Genomic DNA, 10,861 nt, shown 5'->3' with positions numbered 1-10,861 from the left:
CAGGTCAGTGCTTCCAGGGGTCTCTGTTGGGAATGACAGCAGGGGTACAACTTACACATACAGTCACATCATAGTTGAAATTTGGGAGACAGGTCATGACCAAAAAATTAATGTCCTATAGTCTATCAAACAAACACCCACCCTTCAATCACTACCAGTCTGGTCTGGGTCTATAACCAACACCTTCAGAGCTGAAAATCTCAATTTGTCCTTCTAGATATCATAATACTGTGTGCTCCTGAACAACAAAAAAAACCAAAAAAACAAACACCAAAAACAAACAAACAAAAGGTTTATGTGACTTCTGAGGAATTCAGACAATGAAATGTAAAACGTAGATAAGGCTGGGCTGATCTCCGGAGTATTCCTGGAGGTTATTGATTGAAAGAGGCGAGAGCATGGTCACACTGCAGCTCTCCCTCCTCAGAACAGCCCGGACAGAATTGCTTTCTGGCTTGTCAAAAGGTAATTCAAGCAAACAGCACTAGGTTGTAAGTTGAGATTCTTATAAAAAGCCCTGAAGCACAGATATCCATGGGTTTGGGTAAGTGCATAGGAAGTTAGTGATGCTACAAAGACAGTAGTAATACTCAGAATAACCAGAACTTCATAGTAAAGTACACTGCGAGGTAGAGAGGAAAAAAAGGGAACAGATGGAAATATGTTCAGGACTTTCCTTCCCCCCATTACATTTCCTGAGCCTTGAGAGAAAGAGATGCAATTACAGAACACAGAGAAGCCAAGGCGAAACAGGAAGAGTATGAAGAGAAAAACCCAAGTATTACAGGCAATAGTTTCAGGCATAATACTCTCAGCAGTGCTCGAGTGCTGCTGGAAGAGTAGTTACCCACCCCCTCTGAACAAATAAAATGGGAATACTACTGAGCCTGCAGTAACCATACTATAGCCTGCAGAGCTGCTGAGAGCCAGGCCTGGCAGGGTGCTGGAGTTAATTAGCACTAACGTGCTTCTCTCTTCTCGGTTTTCCTGGCTGAGGTCTCTGGTCACATTTACTCTTCAGTTTCTATGTACGTTGCTTTAAACGGGGTCGTAAAAGCAGCAGGTAAATGTGACTATAAAGTGTTCCCATGTTGATTACAGAGCTACAACTACAGTTACAGATTATGGTTACATCATCACGAGTGCCATATCTACAAAGTTTTTGTATGTCTGAAATAACTGATATAGAATTATATTAATGTATTATTAGTATAAAGGCACATCTAAGAATTGCAATGAATTATTCTAGCCATAATACCAAGCTTAATTGGTATAAGTTTGTGGCAGTGCATTTAACACATTCACTGTGGTTTTACAGCATTATAAATAGCAAACACTGTGCACAAAAGCTGTAGCATCTCTCCTCTCCACCCCCACCCCTGAACAAATTGCTCATGATAACGTCAGCTTTTATTTGAACACAATGAGCTGTAATCACATGAGGTATTACTCTCATTTAATCTTATTTGCTTCAGTTTGGTTTGCAAGGAGTGGCCAGTAATACGTGGTTGCATTGTGTCCGATGGCTTCTTACTTCACACCAACTTTCAAGGGCTAACACCCATCATCTCCTCTGGCCAGAAGAACAAAGTGATGGGTTCTGCCAGGTAAGGAGAAGAGATACACTAGTGGTTGGAATGGGGTTTTTCCCTTCTCTCTTTTCCTTTCCAATTGCTGGGCTGGCTGTCACAGGTGAGGGACAGATTCTGAGCCCCAACCATTTTTTCAGGTTTTTGCTAGTTTCAGCTGGTCCAATACAACCAGATACAACCTCTTGAAGCAAATTTTTCTTCTCCAACAACTGTGAAGAGAACAAGTAGAAACACGATTTCAGGTCTGTGCTTATTTTTCCAAATCAAGATCATGATGTAGCTAAATACCACTTGACTGCACGTGTAGTTGGGTGCTCTGTTTCCCATGGCCAACAGAGACAACCATGCTGCTGGATTTACCATGAAATGAAAAGGCAAACACCAGCATGAGGTAGGTGGCCCTGCCTATCATCCCAGCCCAGGGGTTTTGGTAGGCATTAAGCCACACCTTCATTTTATGCCATTTCCTGATCTTAATCCTCTGAATGATGAGAGAGCCCCAGCTTCCAGTGGGCTCTGAGCCAGGTTGCATTCAGCATAGTGGGGCTCAGGAGGAGACACTGTCTCTGCTGGGGAAGCGGTTGGTGCAGGGTTGCAGCAGCACAAAGGCAGCAATCAGGAGCATCACTCTACATGTCAAGAGTATCAGGAGCATCCTTACAGCCCATCATTTCCTGTACTGATCGATGGATCTGGAGAATATTTTACTGATGGGAAGTAGAAGCAGCTGACACTGGGGCTAGAGCAAATTTGACAACAATGAAAAGTATTTTAATTAGCTCATCATTTTTTCAGAATTTTTTTTTTTTTTGCATGTGGTTCTTAATTTCCTTCTTCCTCTCATCTTAGCTGAAAGAGAAGTTTAATGCCCTTAGAATAGTCAAGTGGGGTCTTATCTACAACTATAGACACACACAGTTCCACATTTGGTATTCATAAATGCAAACTTAATATTGAGCCTACTCTTTACTAATTTCCTATAATAGTTACTTATCTCCTATAAGGCATGTTAATTAGACAGTTGTTCTTCAATGACTTTTTAACCATAGAAGATTTTTTTCTTCAAATTATAAAATGCCACGTTAGAGAAGTGTTATTGATCTTCAAGAAAATCAATAGGAAATTTTTCATGTTTCTCCTCAGAGAAAATGAACTGATAGAGTATGAAAGTTTCTTATTTAATCAATCACCATAACTGGAATTTATTTGAAATGTCAAATGGGAAAACTTTAATATGCACTTGCACCAGGTATATTTTTTCTGCCTTTAATTGTGTCACAGTAGCAATTGGCACTAAAAGCAGACATGTGACTCCAGTGAGTTACCAGATATGATGTAACCATTCAGTGAGAAGCCAAATTTTCTTCAGAAGTATCTTTCTGAAGTAATGTTATGCTGAGGACCAAAAGGTAAACTAACAATTTAGGACATATATGCAATATCTCAATCTTCTAGTTAGAAAAGGAAATAGTTTAAGAAAACAGCTAACATAAAAAAATTAATAAATTAGAAAAATAACTGCCTATACTGTTGATAATGAAACGACAGAGCTTGCGTGTCCCTGCCACAGCATTTGTTAACCAGCTACACAGCTCTGTAAAGCCAGCATTACAGTTGTCACAAATGATGGTTTTCAAAAGAATTTAGGTCAAGTACATACTTGGCAAACAGACATGCTGTGGTGAACTGGGTAGTTCATGCAAGCACCTCAGAAGCTCTGCAGGCCAACAGGAGTAGAAGGAAAGCAAAATGGGCTAGAGCATGTTCCTGGCATGCCTTTAGCAAACTTGCAACTGCAAGGAACTTCTACCAGTCCAGCAGCTGGACTAGATTATCACTGTGTGTCCCTTGCAACTGAATGATCCTACCTTACCCTATCTTATCCTTGGTCTTTTAATGAGAGAATAGGTTTCACCAAGTACTAATGTGCTCAGTTAAGACTGTTTTGTATATGAAGAAAGTATTGAAATTAATTGGATTATGTGAAGATCAGAGATGATTGAAAACATTTGAAAATGTGTGGACCAGAAAATAATCTGGTGGTCATGTTGGACACAAACCCCCAAAATAGGCTTCTTCCAGCTGACACCAGCAGTGCAATATACATCTGGTCTTGCCCATTGGTGGGAACTCTGGCATGGAAGCACCATCGCCCACCGTGGACGCTGCTCAGCTTTCATTACAAAATGCCCACTCTTTCTTCAGCCAGCATGCAAATACACATCTTGACCTGGATGTTTTAGTCAAGTTTTTCATTCTGTATGTCTATTTCCAGTGTTTAGTGCTTCATCCCAACACCCCACAAGGATGTAGGCTAACAGGACACCAGAGGAGGGTGAAAGAGAAACCCCGTCTGCTTCAGAGCACTCATTGTAACCACATAGTTGGCAAGATGCAGCTTGCAATTCTGCAGCCCACACACCCCCATCGCCTCACTGCACACGGTGCTGGGCTCCCTCAGCCCATGGCACAGGTTTGAATTCTCTCCAGCTGAAATCTCACTCCTTGACTGGGCTCACGTGGTTTAGGCTGATCAGATACATCATTGCTTTCATGTTTAGGAGCTGTACAGATGGGGCTGTCCAGAGGTAGAAATGCTGAGAGGTCCTCGTCTCCCCCAAACGAAACAGAACCTACTCAGGGCCACCTCTCCTGCATATCATTTCCCCCCACAACTTCCCCAACACAGCCATGCTCATCCTATGGCAAAGTCTCTTCCCAGCAGGAAGAACAAGCTGTCCTCAAGCAAAATCTCAGCAGAAGTCTGATCCCAGAATACAAATGTTGGGCCTGATGCAGATCTGGCTGGATGATGCAGTTTTTCCTCAATTCTTTTGTCTCCCTCTTCCTCTCTGTCCATCTCCTACTGGACTCACATAAGATCACAACATTTATTGTCTGGAAAGTGGGAAGCTCTGTGCTACATTGTGAATTAGTCTTGGGGCTGCAAGCTGAAATAGGGGAAGCTGAGAGGACACAACAGCTATAAATTAAGCCAAAAATAAAAGCATCTTGCCCTTTCTAGTCCTGAAGGCACACCACAAAACCAAATGGGCAGCTTCCCCTCTCACATACAACGCCAAGTGGCTGGAGGTTTCCTATCTTTGTTTGCTTCCCTGCTAACCTTCCTCAGCCGAAATTCCACCCCCCCCAGCCAAAAACAAAGCCCTTTTCTTTACATTTGGAAACCTCCCTAGGAAGCAGAAGGGCACCTTTTCTCCTTCTGTCATCAGGAGCGATGGGAAGAGCTGATAATCTTCATCGTTAGCTGGCCTGGTACTTCCTTTTGTAAGATCTAGTTTCTACTTGCTTGCAACTTCCCCAGACTCCAGCTGTCAGGATAATGTTTTCTACTGTACATGACTCAGACTTAGGTGTTTTTAAGAAAGCTTCAGCTAAAACAATCAGCTGATTCCAAGAACACACTTACCAGAAAACACGCTATATCATGCAGAGGATGCATGTTCATTTTGCTACTGTGATCATTTGCTTTGGAAGAAAGAGTCCTTTTAGTAGAAGTAGCTGGGCAGAGAGTTCAGCCTCCTGTCACCAGTGTGCCTTTTGCTGCCACAGCCATGAAACTCATCCAAGATTTCTCTGAAAAAAATAAAAGCAGTTCACATTGGCTCAGCAGCATGTGTACCCAACAAGCCTAATATTTAGCAACCAAAAATCCCCCAGATTCTCCACGGGCTCAGACAGCCCTGCATCATGCTGTCCAGGCTGCCACATGCCCCCTGAGAGTGGCAGGAGGGCTGAGGGAAACAGGGGACCTGCCTGTGCTGGGGCAGAAGGAGAAGGGGGCTGCCTCCACCAGAGGCTGGGCACAACACATAGGGGTGCAAGGGACAGGGGCTGAGGGGGGAAGCAGCAGGGGAGGAGCAAAAGGGAGGGAAGCAGGAGAAGAGAGGGGCAGTCCTCAGAGGTTCAGACCCCAAAGCACCCTTGAAAGCTGAACCCCAAGGCAGACAGATGCAATTGCTTCCCAGGGAAGGGGACAACCTGGGTCTGCTGGTGCCACCACCCAGAATCAGGTTTCCAGCAGCAGGTAACATCCTAGGACACATCCCAGGGCCTTCCCTGCAGTGAGGTCCCAGCAGGATCCTGCAGCCAGGACATTCCCCAGCTCAATGTATATCCTGTGCTGCAAAGACATCTCACCACCACAGTGCTGGAGCAGAGGAGCCCTTGCAATGTGCTCCCTGCAAGCACAGGCCAGAGCAAGATGCTGCTTCATCAACCAGCTGAAACAAACCCAAAATTTCCAGCAGATCTACTGTTAAAGCACCAGGAATTTTTCTCTACCTAGGGAATTAAGGTGTGTGCCCATAGCCTGGCATGGCTGCACAGCCAGTGATCTGGGACACAGAGCACAGAACAAGGAAGAGCCACAATATGTTTGCTCAGTCTTGTTCCATATTACAGCATCTCAGCCAAAAAAAAAAAAAAAAAAAAAAAATTAAAAAAATGTTTATTTTGAGTTCAGCATCACAGGCTGCATCACACTGCTCATTTCAAGGCGGATTTGCTGCCCCTGCAAGCTACTTACTTTTGGGACTGCTGCCACTTCTCAAGAGGTAAATCCTGGCTGCACCCTGAGCTTTAAAGGACTCTGTTCTTCTCTAACAAGCGATGGAACAGTTCAGCAGCTTCCATCTGTCTTGTCAGTCCTCCTTTTAGCATCCAGCAGAATGAAAAATGGCCCCAGCTCACTCCTAGAAGGGACCAAGTGTTGCCCACTTGATGGGCAGCTATCTTTGCAGGCAGTCTGAGTCCAAGCTGCTTAAAAGGAAAATGTGCACATAGGGATAAGGTTTCCCAGACCACATTAATGTAGATGTATCTGTAAATGGATATAAATCAATTATTGATTTTAATTTGAGCCGCATCTAGGTTTTTGCTCTGAGGAAGCAAAGTCCTCTGTGTTCGCTGTAAATCTAGGGTTTGCTGCTTGCAAAACCTTTAATCTCTTTTCAGCACTCCAAGTCAAAGTTCCAGTTTTATGACAACTAAAAGCAGGGTCCCACATTTTCCAAAGAGCTTTTCAAAAGCTACAAGAAGAAAGAGTAAGTAGATCCCCCCCAAAAATCACGACGGGCTTCAGCTCTCCAGGGATTACAACGAGTGCCAGAGGGAAAAGTGGCAGTGTCCAACCTGAGAATAGAGATGTTGGACTCCAACCCCATTTCTTCCTCATCTATATTCACCACCACAGTTAGCATGGCCCACAATGCCCTTCAGAATGACAGAACAGGATCAATAAGTCTTCTCCTCCAAGAAGGCTGCTCCAGACTGCAGGCTGTCATCAGTTCCTAAGCAGTTTAGAAGAATTTTCTGAGAGACAATAATCTAGATGCACCATCAGCATCATTAGCCTAAGGAGAGCAAATTTCACAGCAACTTCACTGTTTCTAGGACAGAGACACAATTTTTAATTTACTCCCCCAGCCCGGTTGGTCTGGCACCAGGAGTTCATTTCCAGTTAACCATGGCTGCCAGCACCTCCAGAATGGAAGGACTCCTGCAACACATGCCCTCTTCTGAAGCTGCTCTTAGCTCCTCATTGTTTGTGTCTGCAAAGCAGTCTGCTCCTATCACTTTCTGCTACTTGCCCTGTTACAGAAACATCAGTGTGTAAGTGGGGTTAATGTAACAACATTGTGACAAACATTATGTCACCCAGATCTGCTGTGGTAGTTTTTTTCTCTCTCCTCCACCTTCCAAGTCTTTCTCACGGGTCACCTGAATAGTAGGTTTGTTTCAGAGTCTGGAAATCAGCATGATGAGTGAGCTGGGAGCAAATCCTGGGACTCAGAATCCCATCAGGATCACCCAGGTTTCTGCCCACCTGGGCAGCCCTTGGCTTGCCTCCCCTTCCACAGCAGGCACGGTCAGATGAGCAGGGGGTGAGCGAGTTTCCATGAGGATCCTGCAGAGCTGTGTATGGAAAGATAACACGTTCAGCTCCTTTTCCAAAGCACTCGTCCAATGCTGAACCACTGAAAACAGATGTCAGCAAGCAGATAAATAAATTAATACCTGGCCCTGGTCACCTTAGGACAATTCAGCAGCTGCAGTGGCTGATTCTTTCTGGAGATACGCCTACTGCACCAGTGTGGTAGGAACAAAACTACCATGCTGGTACACGAAGTGTGCATATCTAGGGTAAGTCTGCTGTTTATACCTGAAGGTGAGCTTCCTTTATAAGGGAAAGAAGTCTAGCCTTAATTTTTCCACCGAGTTTGTCCTCTGGCAAAGCCTGCTTTCGCAGTTTCAAACAAGCGTTTACAGAGCACAAGCTGCCCCCTTATTGGAAAGATAAGGTGGTTTAACAGCAGATTAAATTAGAGAAAGTAAAAGGCAGGAAGCTAAGAGAAGTAGATTCTTTTTTTTCTTAAAACTTCAGACTGAAAAAAACCAACAATGAAGATTTTCATGAACATGCTTTCCACATTTCATGAACAAACATGAAATCCACGTGCAGCTACAGACAGCCCTTTGCCAATCTTTCTGCCAGCTCAGATTTTTATAAGTTGTTGGAGAGTGTCTGACAAGCAATGTCGAATCATAATCAGAAGACAGGAATGTTTGGCAATGAGGACGAAGCCATTAGAGCTGCAAGAACAGGAAAGCTGGGTGAGAGCTCTAGCTGCAGGGGAAGCTTGGTCTGAGAAGCAACCTCAGTGATGGTGCAGGCAGGGGAGCTTGCAGCAAAGGAAAGGTGAGTGGCGATGGCTCAGGAGCTGCAGGAGAAAGGAGGCCTGCTGAGAAAAAGTGAAGTGAAGCTCTCTGGGCAGGTGAAGCTACATGTATGATGAGATCATCTTTGTAGGATCAGATCAGGATTCCTGCAAGTAGAGGGATGCACCCTTGGGATTTCTTAGGAACTTGGAAAAAACAAGCTGCAGTCAGAATCTGCAGTAGAAACTGCAAACACCTCCAGTGAAAGTAGCACTGGAAAAAGCAAGAAATGTAGTAAACTTCTGGGTGTTTAGGAATGCAAGAGTTCCGTAAAGCAAGATGTTACATAAATTAGTGAAGTCATCAAAAAATAGAAAGATGGAGAAAGGAACAGATTAAATACATGTTCTGTATCCAGTAGGAGTTTAATTACCTTGAGAAGTGAAACTGATTCTATTGCTTTATGGGTGGTAAGCTTGGAGTTTGGCAATACCCAAGACACACATTTTTATGCAACGCTCTGCAAATTGTCAACATGTGGCTTTCCAGCTGATCAACCTTTGCAGACCTTTGAAAATGAGGACATCCAGTGGCTGAACTTCATAACTGGGATTTTCATCAAGGATTTATTACTGCCCTTCACAGAGACCTGAAGTAGGTCATTTGTGGAGTAAAGGCTTTTACAGAAGCCCTCTGCAATGGGCTTCCACTTAATTAAAGGCTTCATGGTTGTAACAAACTGAGGCAGACTGAGTATCATCCAGTAATACCTAGAATATAGCTTTCTCTGTTTCACTGTGAGCACAGGCTTATGCTTTTATTCTTTTTTTTTTTTTTTTTTTTTTTTAAAAAGTGCTTTCAAATCCCATCACATTTCTAGTTTAGCCTCTAAGTCTCTTATTTAGTTACAGAGAGTAAACACAGCTGTGAGTTTTAGAAACCCTTAGCACCTAGCCAGTCCCCTCTGGAACCAATCAGTACAGCAAGCATTGCACACCATGTTTTTAGTAATTTAACCTTAGATGCACCAGTTTTAATATTTGCACCTAGCTCCTGTATTAGTATAATATTTGAAGACCTATAGCAGAAACTAATCCCATTTCCAAACACATACTGTAGGAGAGGAACTAAAATATTAATAGATCAAATTCCTGCTTTCCTGCCATGAAGTTGCAGCAACCAACAGTCAAAAATATAACACTCCCAGACAAGGCTATTGTGCCTTGAATGAATAATAGCAGAAACTGAATGGAAATATGTAAACATCAGAGTGAACTCTAGATAAAATGGGCCCCTGGAGCTTTTGCATATCTATAGACCATGATTTCCCCTGGGAATGGCCATACACTATCATTGTCTGCAATAAGTAATGTCACACCCAACATTAGGCACCGAATTTGGTAGCTGAGAATTGCAGAATTGTGCTGAGTTTCCACAATGAGCTGGGTAATGCTAGTGAGTAGAAAAACCCTTACCTTCCTCAAAAGTTGATTCGAACTAATGTCACTTAAAGCTGTATTTACATGCCTCTGAGTAATCACAAAATTACCTTGGTTGGAAAAGACCTTCAAGGTCATTGAATCCAACCATTAACCTAATGTTGGCAAGTCCTGAACTAAACCACGTCCCTGACTACTATGTCTATATCACTTAAATACCTTTAGGGATGGTGGCTTCACCACTGCCCTGGGCAGCCAGTTCCAATGCCTGACAACCCCTTTTGGTGAAGAAATTCTTCCTAACATCCAATCTAAATCTCCCCTGGCCCAGCCCAAGGCTATTACCCCTTGTCCTATCACTTGTAACTTCATTGAACAAACGGCTCCTCATTTATTTATAACTTCCTTTAAGGTAGTTACAAAGAGTGATAAGGTCTCCCCTCAGCCTCCTTTTTCTAGGCTAAACAACTCTAGTTCCGTCAGCCACTCCTCATAAGACCTATGCTCCAAACCCTTCACCAGCTTCTTTGCTCTTCTTTGGACACGCTCTAGTAGCTCAATGTCCTTTCTGTAGTGAGGGGGCCCAAATCTGCACAGAGTACTCAAGGTGCAGCCTCACCAGTACCAAGCACAGGAGTAAGATAACCTCTCTGGTCCTGCTGGTCCCACTATTCCTGATGCAGGCCAGGATGCTGCTGGCCCTCTTGGTCACCTGGGCACACTGTTGGCTCATGTTCAGCTGGCTGTCAGTCAGCACCCCCAGGTCCCTCCCTGCTGGGCAGCTCTTCAGCCTCTCCTCGCCAAGCCTGTATTGCTGCAGCCAAAGTGCAGGACCTGCCACTTGGCCTTATTGAAACTCATGCAATTGGCTTTGGCCCATCCCTTCTAATTCTAATCCCTTCATTCTAATCCCTTGAAGATTTGTCAGGTATCCTTTCATACAATTCATAGTGCTGAACCAGCAAAGCCAAGTACTGCAAACAGAAGGAGTGAGATCATCCCAGGTCTTCTTCAGTCCTTTCCAGCATGGAGTGCATGGTACAGGTCCAAGGGCAGAGACTTGTGTGGTATCTACCTTTTTCTCTCACTGCTCTTTCCTATCTAGGCTGAATGTAGCTATAGTGATTAGGGCTCCCCCCCCCCACCCCC

The sequence above is a fragment of the Chaetura pelagica genome, unplaced genomic scaffold, assembly GCF_000747805.2.
Source record: "Chaetura pelagica isolate M959 unplaced genomic scaffold, ChaPel_1.0 scaffold90, whole genome shotgun sequence".
In the NCBI taxonomy this organism is placed as follows: Eukaryota; Metazoa; Chordata; class Aves; order Apodiformes; family Apodidae; genus Chaetura; species Chaetura pelagica.
Note: the sequence above shows the minus strand (reverse complement) of the source record.